General features: G+C 43.8%; 1 long non-coding RNA gene across 1 annotated transcript; it reads left to right on the top strand.

Moving 5' to 3' along the window:
• Positions 1-13,361: 13,361 nt before the first annotated feature.
• On the top strand, positions 13,362-13,799 carry LOC307163163. The gene is made up of 3 exons (XR_013822033.1): positions 13,362-13,421; positions 13,514-13,582; positions 13,661-13,799. It is a non-coding gene; the product is annotated as an uncharacterized lncRNA (long non-coding RNA).
• The last annotated feature ends 1,187 nt before the right edge of the window (positions 13,800-14,986 follow it).

Raw genomic sequence — 14,986 nt, 5'->3', positions numbered from 1 at the left:
GAGATGATACATGAGATGCGTAAATATGTCTGGAGACTTGGGGTGGGTAAAACATGATTTTGACCACTTTTGTTTTGTAGAAAGACACTTTTAAAAAGTTTTTCGTTTTTGTATAAATTGTATCTTAATTTTGATCAATGTTTTATCAACCAATTGCCTGTATTTAATAAATAAGAAGCAAATATATAGCAAACAATGTAATAAGGCGTCCATATGAAATGTGCAATTTCTCTCTGGCGTTCATGGCGAAGCATGCATCGTCAACTTCATCTTTGCAGACACAGAAAACACCAGTTTATTAATACATAATTAAATGTCTCCTTGCTATTTTAGACACATTCATAATCATTACTTTTACCGGTTCTTTTGTGACAAGGAGCAAGCTTTATGCTTGCGGTCGTGCGCTTGAGTGCGGCTAACGTAAACGCTCATTATCCTGTAGGCTATATGGAAGCTTTCCGCCACAGAGTGAAAAAAAAAAAAAAAAGGTAATTGCGACTTCTTAATCTCACAATTCTGACTTTTTTTCTCACAATTGCGAGTTTACATCTCACAATTCTGACTTTTTTTCTCACAATTGCGAGTTTACATCTCACAATTCTGACTTTTTATCTCAGAATTAGGCTGATAAAGTCGCAATTGCAGGTTAGCTATAAAGTCAGAATTGCGTGATATAGAGTCGCAATTGCGTGTTATAAAGTCAGAATTATGAGATATAAACTCGCAATTGCGAGAAATATGCTACTTGAAATTTCATACTTTCCCATTAGTGTGCATCATTTGCGAAGTTATTGCCTTCACCTGTTCTGTATCAGTGCTCAATGCTCAGCCTTTATCTACCTCGTTTACGGAGTGCTCCTTGCGAAGTAATGCCTCTCTACGTGTGCATGTCCGAGCCGTTTCTGAGTAGGCTACCTTTTCCTGTGTTACTGACCTTCGCTAAACTATCTTCTCTGATTCTCTGCAGCCTGCCACTCGACCTATTGCCTGATCCTGACCTTGTTTCTCTGCCGCCTGCCTCGACCGCCTGTCCCTGGATATTGTTTGCTTGCTGCCCGCCCTCTACCTCCAGCCTGGTCTCACTCTCCGTTCGGCGTGTCCCACTCAAGAATTCCTAAGTTACTTATTACCTGCATTTGTTAATAAAAGTTGTTGCATATGGATCTGTCTCTGCCTACCGACTCGTTACAACTCGCAAGATACAAAGTCGCAATTATCTTTTAAAATGTTTTATTCTGTGGCGGAAACAAGCTTCCATAGCCTGCCCTATTTAAGTAATTCAATTAATATAAAGGGGCGATTTGTCCACTAATGGCATAAATGAACAACTACTTGTCGACTAGAAAAAAAAATTAGTCGGAGGCCTTATTCCACATATTTTCGAACCAGCAGGCCATTCTGGGTTTGAGCGAGCGACCCTGCGGAATGAGCGAGTGGAGCGTAATATTCAGAAATGCGCTCTCCGCTCACATGCTCTGATCGGAACAAACCCGAACCTCACTGTCTGCTGAACTTGCGCAGAAACATCAAAATAGACATAACCAGCTTTTTAAAACTATACATTTAGACTATTTTAGCACAAATTATGAGCTTATTGCCGATTTTTTATAATTATTGACAAAATTAGAATATATAAATTTTTTTTTTTTTTTTTTTTTTTTTGAAGAAAAGTTTTGGGTGGGCCTGTTGAAAAGTGGGTGGGCCTGTTGAAAAGTGGGTGGGCCTAGGCCCGTCAGGCCCACCCATAACGCCGTGCCTGGGTTGCAGTCTCCTGGACAACACTGGTATCAAGAGAAGTGTGCAGTACATTTTCAAAGAAAAACAAATCCCAGAAACACTGCCAAAAGAAGTTACAACACCGAGAATGAAGATTGAATACCCAAAGCAGTTCTTTCCTCTTGAGACAGCTTGCCAGTTATGCCTTGGACATCCTGCACTTGCAGAGGCTGTACTCGTTACCAAAAAAGCTAGGATTGTCAGCATGATGGGCTTGATAGAAAGTAAGTCAAAGAAGCATAACTAATGTAAAGTGCAATTGTGATCAGTGATGGCTAGTATTGTGATGGGTTGACAATGACATCAATGTGATTTGTGTTTCACAGACATTTCAACATACCATAGGATATGCCCACAGTGCAACATGGTGTATAGGTACCAGGAGTGGAAAGATGGTCTTCACAACTTTGATAACCATATTTTTCTCACCCTTGAACTTTGTGTGTTTCTCAGAGAAAATGTTACTGTGAGTATTAATCTTTTCTCCTTAAGATTACTTGACTATGGGCTATATGTACATGGAACATTACATCGTTTTTATTTATTTTTATTTTGAAGTTTCTATCCTTAAGCAACAAGAACATGTGTCTCTGTCTAATCTCAGAATTATTTGTGTTTGCTCCACACTTTAGAACCATGTGTCTGTGTCAAGAGTTGTGGATTCATTGGAGGGGTTAAGAGGAGAGAAGTTTCCACCCAGGACTGTAATATTTCACGCCTATTGCCACTTTGAGGCTTTGTGCGACACAGACTACACTTACTCCTCTATCAACTGTGGATTTTACCCACCTGTGGTAGTCATGGATTTACACAGGAAAGGGGTTTTCAAGCTGGCAGGTAAGTGACATTGATTATTTTGTGTGTTTACAGTGCTGCTTTTGCCAAATGGTGTGATTTCATTACAGTCAGTGACCTCAAAGCACCCCCTGATGACTTCAACGGTGAACATGACATTGAGAGTTTTTGGAATTCTGTTCATCTTGCGACGATAAGTCGTGTTTTTTTCCAAAGTGAGTTATGGTGATTACTAAATTTCATCAGATTCTACATTGTAAACACAATTTGGATTACAAATAATGCATCACATTTTGTAGGCAGTGCAAACAACCCTTTCACTGTCAGTCCAAGCTACGAAGTGGCACTGTTCTTAACACAGAGTTCAAAAAAGTGAGAACATGCCCCTCTTCAACTGAAGTACAGCTGAGCAGTGTTACTGAGGACCATCTGATGGATGAGTTGGCAAAACAAAAGGTGATGTTGCCATGTGATGAAGCTCTCTGGGTTTGAGGGGTAAGAAAGTGTCAAGTAAATGTTCTGTTTACAGTTTGTCATAAATATTATCAGGTTGGAGTTGTGAGAAAATTGTGCAAAGGCTGCAACATTGACACCAAGGGCTCCCGCCTTGATCTCATAACAAGACTGAAGGAGAACATGAAGAGCAGACAAACATATGACAAGGTCTTCCAAAGCATATGGGGTGCATCTGGTAAGTTTGTGTCGCTCTGTAAACTATGGTATTAAGTTGTTGTAAGTTACACACTTTACAATCTTTTGAATCTTTAATTTTAGGTGGATGGTCTGTAATACTTTGCCCACATGGCATTGTATACAGCATCAAATTTAATCTACGTGCTGAAAGTCCCAGGGACTTTGCAGACCTGTTACTCTCCTGGAAGCACTTTCCAAATGTCTGTGTTTATGATTTCGCAAGAGGTTTGGCGACACACACCAATTTGCGAGTTCCTCATTCACTGCCTTTCCAGCCTTTTGAGGGCAGACTGTCTGAGCCCACAGAAGAGAATGTGAAGGCTGTCAGGGATGGAAAATTGCTGGTATCACTGCCATGGCTACATGAAAGTGTGCACTGTGGGGAGGATAATGCTCATCCGGTCACTGGATCATCTGAGCACTATGTCTTATATGACCGCTTCCATGAGCAGAACGCCACAGATCCAAAGGACATACTACGCAGGATCCAACTTGTCCCTGAGCTGAAAGGGTGGTTGAATAGCCAAGTTGCTGAGCAGTTCTTTGCCAAAATGCGTAAAAGCAACTACTTCTTCAATAACATGACTCCATCAACCCATGCATTTCTTATGAGAAGTGTTATCCATCGTCATAACACCTCCACAAATAGAGCACTTCTGGAGAGGCAGTTAAACTCTGGATGTCGGCTTGAACTTCTAAACACCATCACCTTGTCTACTTTGGGACAAGCTGTCATAGGTGATGCGTCAAAACGACGAAGCACAACTGTGGTGGCTCAGGCATCTTCAGCAACAAGTAAATTGCTTTAACATTAATCATCATACAAAGTCAGTCATGTAATTAATCTTGACCCATGTGACGTAATTGTTTGTTTTGTCTAAAAGTTAAAAACTTCACTGAAATGCATATTCTAGTAATTTAATTGGTTCATAACATCAAATGTTGCTGTACTCAAAACCTTAAGGATCTCAACTCACTCCAGCCGAGCCGAGGTCAACTGAAAGCATAGCTGCACAACCACCCACTGATGAAGCACCAACACAAAGTGAGCACTATGAATATGAGTTGAAATAACTAATGCCTACTAACTGGGAGGAGTTTAATGTTGGGGATAGGTGAATGCTACTGTCAGATCAAATGCAGTGAGATTAATGTATATTAGCACTAATAAGACTAACTGTTTCATTTTTCTTGTAGATGTTGGCCCTTTGCACCATTGTGGGCAGCACTGTGCAACACTTACTGCCATCAGCAACCTCAGGCCCTGCAGAACAATGTGGGCAGCTGGAGGAGATCATCCCCTCCAGGAACAGCTGGTACATAAATGCATAGCTTATTTGACAGAATTTAATTTCTTCTTCTTCTTCCATTGAAGTAATTAAAGGATTTTGTTGATGTTGTTGATTTTATTATTATTATTATTATTATTATGTAATGCTACTTTTAATTTGTCTTACTTGTAGGTCAGCTATGTTCTGGATGAGGGTAGGCCTGCCAATGAAATTCTGGTTAAGGATGGCCCTACATGTTTGACCAGGGAGAACCTGTTATGTTTAGGTCTAAACAGGGAAATGGACTCAGTGGTGAGTGAAAGACTTTGTTGGAATGTTAAAGTACTCGATATGTTTTAATTATTGAATTGTAAATACAGTAAAAAACATTAAATCATATGAACAGGTGGGAAATGCTTGTCTGAAGCTTGTTAAGGAGATTGTCGAGTTACAGGTACGTATACACATGTATAAACGTATATTTTAGAGGGACCTATGTGAGCTCTGCGCAGTACAACAAAGTCAGTTGTCTTTCTGTAGGGGAAAAATGTCTTTATTATGGACCTCCACATCCCCCCAACATGGCTCCCACCCTTGAGTTGTGACCCTCTAGGCAGTCTTCCTGTAAGTACCAGTGGGGATTTCTTTAAGACTGCAAGGGAAGCTCGGCTTCCCCTATAATGTCAACACAATTAATGGTCAAATATGTACTATTGTGTTAACATTTTATTGACTAAAAATGCGTTAGAAAACGAGTTCGTTCAGAATCAGCTACATACAGCAGGTCGGCTGACTCGATTTCCTTCTCATACATTCCCGTAGCGTCACAGACAGTGCATTTCCCTGTTGAAGCCCAGCGTCCATTGACTTCAATGGGGCTGCTCTGAACAGTTTTTTTTCAGCGCTTCGAAACTAGACGGTCATTGGATAAATGCTGCGATTATGTCCCGCCCACGGACGCTCAGCGTCTCTGGGGGTGAATGAGGAGTGGGCTGGCCCGGACTCCGGGCTTCCGCGTGATGATTGGAGGGGCTGCATCTCCTTTTGATTGACAGCGATTTCATACAATAAAAAGTCGCTGCCGCTGAAGCTATTGGAGCTCAGTCCCATCGCGGATTTTTCAAGTGATAGTCAAAAGACAAACTGCTGCTACCTCTTTCTTGGTATTTGCTTGTCGAAATTGCTAGCCATTTTTCATAATACATTTCACACAATTATACATTTATACCTTTATTATATTATTACTTATCCTATTACATTTTTTATAATATTATTAGTAATAATTAAAACAATAATTATTAAAATAATTAAAAATAGCCTATATATTATTATTATTATTATTATACTTTATTATATTATTATTTATACCTTTATTATATTATTACATTTATACAATTATACCTAACTCTGCTGGCCATTGAGAGGACACTGGTCAAGTCACTGGAAAAGACGCCTAGTTGGAACGATATAGGGTCACAGAGCATTTTCTTGAAAAGGAACGTTGGGCAGAATTTACGTATAAATAAAAGGACAATTTTTATGATGTAGGCCGAAAATGAGTTTCCCCTCTTTGAAAGACCAGCAACCGCCACTGGTAAGTACCTACCCATTTGTACAGTCAACCCTCTACGCACACCTTGGCAATAGAATCGTCATTGGCTAGTAATTTAAATTTTTAATTTTCTATTTTCTAGTAGTCGCCCAGAGTGAAATTTACTTGCATATGCGAGTGATTTTCTCGCATTGTAGAGGGTTGACAGCAATAATTAAACTGATTTGAATTAACAGCATAACTTGCTTTCTTTTAAGGTCGACTCCACCGAGAAAGATGCACTTATATTCCCGCTGTGGACACAAGGCCATTTTTTGCTATGTGTAAGTAATGCATGCTTTCAAAGAAAGTTTATCAAGCTAAACTGTTGATGTGGAAAAGAAGCATATGAAGATTTCTTTTTACAACGCTTATTGGAATATTACACATGAAAGGTTTACTCATTGCCAAGACAATTCTCATAGGTGATGATGCCACTCAAAAGAGGAATACTGTTCCTCGATTCGCTGTTTGCACAGTGGGAAGGAACAAGGCTTTGGCTACAAGCCCTACCGAGATATATTGAGGTTACAACACAATGATATATTTCGGCAGTCACGTTCCCCTGACTTGCCCACGTTAATGCAACTACAATTTTGGCAGTCGTGTTCTTCTGACTTGCCCACGTTTATATACATGTACTCTCGGCAGTCGCGTTCCTTTGACTTGTCAAGGCTGCTTGCTCAAACTTCATAGTTATAGTACCTCTGTCACGGTTCATGAATTCACTGTCTCTCTCTCGTCTAACGTGCTGTTGTGTGTGTGTGTGTGTGTCTGTGGGCGTGGTCACTAATCATCAGTGATCAGTAGCGCCAGCTGGTTTCAATTGTATGTCCCTTTATAAGCTCAGTAACCGGTTTCTCATGTTGTCAGATCGTTGTGGTTTTCCTGGTGTGTTTCCCGTGCTTGTTCCTGTGTTCCCCGTGCCGTTTGGACCTGTCTTCGTCGTGTCTTCCTGGATTTCTGCACTCTTCACGGATTCATCTAGCACTTTACGAGGGATTACCACTGGATCACTGCACCAGCACCTGTTGCCCACCGAGGTCCCTGCGTCACCACACCATCAGCGTTTGTGTCCGCCCACCTGTCCCGCTGAGTTGGCGATCATCTGTGTGCTGTGTTTCTGACCATCTGTGTGTTTTCAATAAAGAGCGTTGTTGCATATACATCCTGTCTGTCATCCGTTACAGAACGATCTGACCTACCATGGATGTAGCAGGCGCCACGAATTGGGACGAGTTTGCGACTCGAAGCATCGCGAGAATGGACACCCAGGAGGAGAGCATCTCCAACACAGGTCGGGCGGTCCAAGCGCTTGTGACGCAGGTGTCCGAGCTCACCCAACAACTCCAACAGCTAAGAGCTCCCACTGCGCCGCCCACACTGCCCGTTCAGCCCAATCCACCAGAGCCGTCCCAGCAGCGCGAACCGAGACTACCGACACCAGAGGGATATTCAGGTGAACCGGAGTTTTGCAGAGCATTTTTGACCCGATGTTCTATGCACTTTTCATTACAGCCACTGACGTTCAGTCAAGAACAGTCGAAGGTGGCATTCGTGCTGACGCTGTTGTCCGGCAAGGCGGCTCTCTGGGGAACGGCAGTGTGGGAGAATCAAGATCCATGCTGCGCCTCGTTCCAGGCACTCTCCGAGGAGATGAAGAGGGTCTTCGATCGTGCGGTGGCGGGTAGGGAGGCGGCCAGACTACTCGCCGATCTCCGCCAAGGTAACGGCTCAGTGTCAGAATATTCCATCCGGTTCCGCACCCTGGCTGCAGAGTGCCGATGGAACGAGGAGGCGCAGTGGGATCATTTCCTGCATGGGTTGGCTGACCGTGTCCAGAGGGAAATCTACATGCTGGACCTTCCACGCAGTCTAAATGGACTCATTGAGCTGGCGTTGCGAGTGGATGCTCAATTGAGCAGAATGGGTCGCTTCCAACAGAACCCTCCGTTTCGCGGTATGGAGAACCCGCGTTTGGAGAACCTGGACACGGTCAGTCCCGTGTGTGATCCCGAGCCCATGCAGGTGGGTAGAGCTCGGCTTTCCCGGGAGGAGAGAGAACGGCGGAGGTCCCAAGGACTGTGCCTGTACTGCGGGAAGGCGGGTCACTTCATCCACTCGTGCCCGTTAAAAGATCAAGCCCGGTAGTAACAACGAGGCTACTATCGGGTGGGATCTCCGCCAAGAAGACCTCATCATCTACTCTCCTTCCGGTAAGACTAAGGTGGGCAACCCACACACACGACACCAAGGCTTTACTGGATTCGGGGGCAGAAGGTAATTTTATGGACTCAGAACTGGCTCATCATCTTCGCATTCCGATTTCCCCTCTTCCGTACAAGATCTCTGTCAAGGCTCTTAATGGACAACCACTTCCTGACATTTCACACATTACTGAACCCATCACTCTCATCTCTTCTGGCAACCACACAGAGACAATATCATTCCACCTCATGAACTCACCTCTCGCACCCATCGTACTCGGACATCCCTGGCTCACATTACATAATCCCAGAGTCGATTGGGGTCACAATTCTGTTTCTATGTGGAGTAATACATGTCATGAGTCATGTCTTGTGTCTGCGTGTTCGTCTGTACCTGTGTCTGTTTTCCAGGAGGAGGCGGTGAATTTGTCTAACGTGCCCGGGGAGTACCAGGACCTGAGAGAAGTGTTCAGTAAGTCTCGTGCTGCTTCTCTCCCTCCACATCGTCCCTATGACTGTGCCATAGACTTAGTGCCAGGTGAGTCTCCGCCTAAAGGCAAGTTATATTCACTTTCTGTTCCAGAAAGGGAGGCTATGGAGAAATATATTTCTGATTCTCTAGCATCCAAATTCATTAGACCTTCCTCATCTCCAGCGGGGGCGGGGTTCTTTTTTGTGGGGAAGAAGGATGGATCTCTGCGACCGTGCATTGATTACCGAGGGTTGAACAACATCACGGTAAAGAATACTTATCCTTTGCCGCTGATGTCTTCAGCCTTCGAGCGGTTACAGGGAGCATCCATCTTCACAAAATTGGATTTACGTAACGCTTATCATTTGGTTCGCATAAGGAAGGGTGATGAATGGAAGACCGCGTTCAATACCCCCAGGGGGCACTTTGAATACTTGGTCATGCCCTTCGGGCTGTCCAACTCCCCAGCGGTCTTCCAGGCACTCGTCAATGACGTGCTGAGAGATATGGTTGACCAGTTCATATATGTCTACCTGGATGACATATTGATTTTTTCATCTTCTCTCCAGGAACACGTTCAGCACGTCAGACGAGTGCTTCAGAGGTTGCTAGAGAATGGGCTTTTTGTCAAGGCGGAGAAATGCGTTTTTCATGCACAGTCTGTTCCTTTTCTAGGGCACATCGTCTCGTCTGAGGGAATGCGTATGGATCCTGACAAGGTTAAGGCTGTGATAGATTGGCCAAGTCCAGATTCCCGTAAGGCCCTACAGAGGTTTCTGGGGTTTGCCAATTTTTATCGGCGTTTTATTCGCATCTTCAGCCAACTAGCCGCGCCTCTGACTGCCTTGACCTCCCCCAGAACGACGTTCAGGTGGTCCGATACAGCGGAAGCTGTATTCGCCAAACTTAAGAGCCGCTTCGTTTCGGCTCCCATCCTCGTTGCCCCTGATACATCACGTCAGTTCGTGGTGGAGGTCGACGCGTCAGAGGTGGGGGTAGGAGCAGTTCTTTCCCAACGTTCTTCCACAGACGACAAGATGCATCCTTGCGCGTTTTTTTCTCATCGTTTATCACCTGCAGAACGTAACTATGACATTGGTAACAGAGAATTGTTGGCAGTCAAGTTAGCGCTGGAGGAGTGGCGTCACTGGTTAGAAGGGTCAGGGGTACCTTTTATCGTATGGACCGATCATAAGAACCTAGAATATATTAGAACCGCCAAAAGACTCAACTCTAGGCAGGCTCGGTGGGCACTTTTTTTCGGACGTTTTGACTTTTCTCTTTCGTACCGCCCGGGTTCCAAGAACATCAAACCCGATTCCTTATCTCGTATTTTTGACCAATCCGAACGCCCGTGTACTCCCGAGTGTATTTTACCCGAGACATTAGTGGTCTCCACTCTCAGATGGGAGGTCGAATCGAAGGTCATGAAGGCCTTAGAAGGGGTAACGCCTCCGCCCGATTGCCCACCGAACCGTTTGTTTGTGCCAGAGGGGTGTCGGTCCGACGTTATTCAGTGGGGTCATTGTTCCAGCATAGCATGTCATCCAGGAGTAAATCGCACCAGTTTTTTGGTGAAGCAACGATTCTGGTGGCCATTAATGGCTCGCGACATCCGCAGTTTTGTTTTGGCTTGCTCAGTTTGTGCCACTGGTAAGACCTCCAATCGACCCCCGGATGGGTTACTCCAACCGCTGTCTGTCCCTTCGAGACCCTGGTCCCACATTGCGCTAGATTTTATTACCGCCCTCCCGCCCTCCCAGGGCAAGACGGTCGTTTTGACTGTCATGGACCGGTTCTCGAAGGCGGCTCATTTTATTCCCTTGCCCAAATTACCCTCAGCCAAGGAGACAGCGGTAACTGTCGTAGATCACGTCTTTCGCTTACATGGCCTCCCGACGGACGTGGTTTCCGACAGGGGACCCCAATTTGTATCCAAATTTTGGCAAGAATTTTGTAAGTTACTGGGGGCGACTGTCAGTCTCTCTTCGGGGTTTCATCCCCAAAGCAATGGTCAAACGGAGAGAGCCAACCAAGATCTGGAGAGAGTGTTGCGATGTTTGGTTTCCAAGAATCCTTCCTCCTGGAGCCAACAACTCTCTATGGTGGAGTACGCCCACAATTCATTACCAGTGTCATCCACGGGCCTTACTCCGTTTGAATGTAGTTTAGGTTACCAGCCACCAGTTTTTGCTAGTACGGAATCCGAAGTCGCGGTCCCCTCCGCTCACGCCTTCGTCCAGAGGTGTCGCCACACTTGGACTAGAGCCCGTGAGACTCTTCTCCAAGTGGGGGCGCGCACCAAGGCTAAGGCCGATCGCCACCGGTCGAAGCCTCCCGTATACGTCGTTGGTCAAAAAGTGTGGCTTTCAACCAAGAACATTCCTCTCCGCTCCGTTTCTAATAAACTTGCTCCTAAATTCATTGGCCCGTTTCCTGTCACCAAGATCATTAGTCCGGTGGCAGTCCGACTCAAACTTCCTCCTGCGTACAGGAGAATTCATCCCGCCTTTCATGTGTCAAAGATTAAACGTGTGTTTTGGGCACGCATTAATCCGCCAGTCCCGGTTCCCCCCCCCCCCCCGCCGCGTCTCGTAGATGGGGAACCAACTTATTCGGTTAACCGTATTCTGGACTCGAGAAGGAGGGGATGCGGATTTCAGTACCTGGTGGACTGGGAAGGTTACGGTCCGGAGGAGAGAAGTTGGGTTCCTGCTAGAGACATTCTGGATCACTCCCTTATCGATGATTACAATCGACAGGTAAGTCGGTCGGGGAACGCCAGGAGGCGTTCCTAGGGGAGGGGGTACTGTCACGGTTCATGAATTCACTGTCTCTCTCTCGTCTAACGTGCTGTTGTGTGTGTGTGAGTGTGTCTGTGGGCGTGGTCACTAATCATCAGTGATCAGTAGCGCCAGCTGGTTTCAATTGTATGTCCCTTTATAAGCTCAGTAACTGGTGTCTCATGTTGTCAGATCGTTGTGGTTTTCCTGGTGTGTTTCCCGTGCTTGTTCCTGTGTTCCCCGTGCCGTTTGAATCTTCCTGTCTTCGTCGTGTCTTCCTGGATTTCTGCACTCTTCATGGATTCATCTAGCACTTTACGAGGGATTACCACTGGATCACTGCACCAGCACCTGTTGCCCACCGAGGTCCCTGCGTCACCACACCATCAGCGTTTGTGTCCGCCCACCTGTCCCGCTGAGTTGGCGATCATCTGTGTGCTGTGTTTCTGACCATCTGTGTGTTTTCAATAAAGAGCGTTGTTGCATATACATCCTGTCTGTCATCCGTTACAACCTCACGTTCAGAGGATGTAAGCATTGTTGGCATTTCATGTTCAACCAATTTCTTAATTTTATTCTACATTTCTGAAACGGTTTGTGTTCCCCAGCTGAATTGTACTGTGTGTATTTAAATTGTAAATATTCTTCGTAACTGTAACGGTCACCAGCTGGAGTGCCTTCGAGAGCCACCAGAGGCCACTCCACACTAGACTGCGATCACTCCTTCAAACACTACATTTCCCATAACGCACTGCCCAGACTCATCAGCACTCATCTCTTTCACCTGTTTCTCATCACCTTGTTTCACTCACACCATAAATACCTGGTTTTCACATTCACTCATCGCGAAGTCTTGTTGTACTGTTAGTCTGCATTTCTGAGCGTTTTTCCCGTGTTTGTTTTCTGTTTTTGACTCTGGACTGTTTAACGTTTCTGACTCTGTTCTGCCTGCCCCTATCTGGATTGTTTATTGGACTCTGTTTATTGCTGCCTGCCTTGACCACTGCCTGTTTACTGGATTTCGAGTTTGGATTACCCTTATTTAATAAAGCTGCGTTTGGATCAATCTTCGTGTCTCGGAGCATTCATAACAGTAACACTGTCTTGATTTTTATCAGGGCTGTTGCACAAAAGCTCATGCCTGGGCCATGGGAAGAACAGTCAGGCCTGGATGTTGAGGTAATAATCAAATGAAAATGCACAAGAACATTGTATAAAGTTGATAGTCATTGTAAATTCTTCATAATGGGTGTACTTTCTTCAAACAGGGGCTACCCCTACAACATTTTGGGATTGACTGTGGATTATTTATGGTTATGGTGAGTTGCCAAGCTCATTTTCAGGATGTTTAGTGATGTCCACACAACATCCATTGTCCATTTTTATTCATCTTGGTGAATTTATGCTCATACAAATGGCATAGCAACATAACAGCCTTTCTGCCTTTACAGTATACCTGGTACATAACTATGGAGGCAGCATTTGATTTCACCACCGTAAGTGCAGTCTTGGTGTTGACAAAGATGTTTAATGTTAATTGTGGTGAATTACATTACAACTGTTCTTATCTTCAGTCTGACATGCCATATCTGAGGAGTTGGTGGTGCAAGGTTTTGCTGGAGAACCTTGAAATTGAGGGGTATGGTTTGTGAAATGAAAAGTAGTACATTAATAGATACTACTGTCAAAGTGGGAAAGCATGATGAACATATTTGATGTCAATTACAGACATGGTCGAAGATTTGCACATTTTACAGAGGAAGGCAAGAAGATGGGGATGGGAGTCTGCTGCCTGTCTTTCGTGTCCCTAGGAAAAGGAGACACAGCACTTTGGTAATATTTCAGTAAAAAGTAGTGAAGGTAGCATGTATAAATGTGCAGCTGTTTCTTAAACGATCTGTTTTTCTCTGTTTTACTTGTTGAAGGTACCTACACTCCCAGCAAAGATCAAAAGGGTTTCACAGGATGGTGCAGTGGCCACTGACATTTTGCAGGCATGTGTTCATATTCACTTTAATGTTGATGAAATGGCTTGCAATGACTCCATATTAAATCATGTTTCAAATCTACAGTTGCCCGATGACATTCTCCAGAGGATCCTTGTCTTCGTAGTTCTAGAAGATGGCTTCTCTGCAATCCTGAGGCTGGCTCTGACATGCCAGAGATTTAACAACATTGTCAGCCAGGAGCATTTTCAGCAGGAGGCACACTTCAGATGGCTTGATAGTGAGTTCAATAAGTGTGGTTGCCCCATCTTGTTTTTTGTCTAAACAATTAGGTTAGGTTAATCTCACTATCTTCCATTTCCCTAACTTGAAACTTTTTACAGTTAAAGGTTTGTTCATTTATTGTCTGAATTGTGTGATTGTCATTTTGATATTGAACAGGTGTAGTGAATTGGGAAAGACTTTCAAAGAGACACCGGCAAAACTACAGAAAGCCGTACACCATCTCTAGATGCAGCCGTCTACAATACAGCCAGCTTTACATAAACAATTAACTTAATTTGTGGAAATTATTCTTCATTATTTTACATTGGTTGATTTGTACATGTTATTTTGCTTTAAATAGAAAATTCTGAAATTATTTTTACTATAATATTATTAAATAATATTAAATATATTATATTTAATAAAGTCATAAAACGTAAAAGCTTAGTATACCGCTTCGATATTTTGCGTGAAGATTAGGTCAGGTGACGTTTATATATCCGCTCGGGTGCAGTGGATGTGACGTGTGTATATATACGATCCGGCGCAGTGGAGGTGACGTATTTCCGCTATTGAGTGGAGCTCCACTCCCCCGTTAAGTCTGCAGCCAGACCCTATTGGAAAAATGTGGAACAAAAAATCCTCAAATCCTCAGTGGGTTGGGTAGGCTGTCAATTAATGTATTCCAGATACACAGAACACATGTGCTGACAACATCCACTGATGCAAAATCATGTAGAAATGTGTTTAAGAGTTATTTTTTTCAATTTAATGCAAAAGAATTAGGCGTTTTCTCACTTTTCATCTTTACTTCATTGGCAATCAACTATTCCCCAAAGTTATGACATCAGTCAATATGCCATTCTTTTCACCAAACAGTATACTCATTCCACAGAATAAATTATAAAAATCCAACCAAAATCAATGGATCTGTGATGATTTCACTATTAGTTGGCGATCAACAGGCTCAGAACCTCAATAGAATTTTAGGCTACTCTCAAAATTCTGAAAGACACACTGGATATTTAACATGGTTGTTAATGTCCACATTATTACACATCATGGCCTAGGCATCTTTTTAATTTCAACATAACTCTGTTCTCCCAATGGAAATGTGTCACACATGAAATATAATATAGCAAATTGACTCATTATTTTATTGCCTCAGATGACAACTATTACAACTTT

Source organism: Squalius cephalus (assembly GCF_949319135.1).
Source record: "Squalius cephalus genome assembly, chromosome: 8".
NCBI lineage: Eukaryota > Metazoa > Chordata > Actinopteri > Cypriniformes > Leuciscidae > Squalius > Squalius cephalus.
This window is presented reverse-complemented; position numbering and strand designations above follow the sequence as displayed.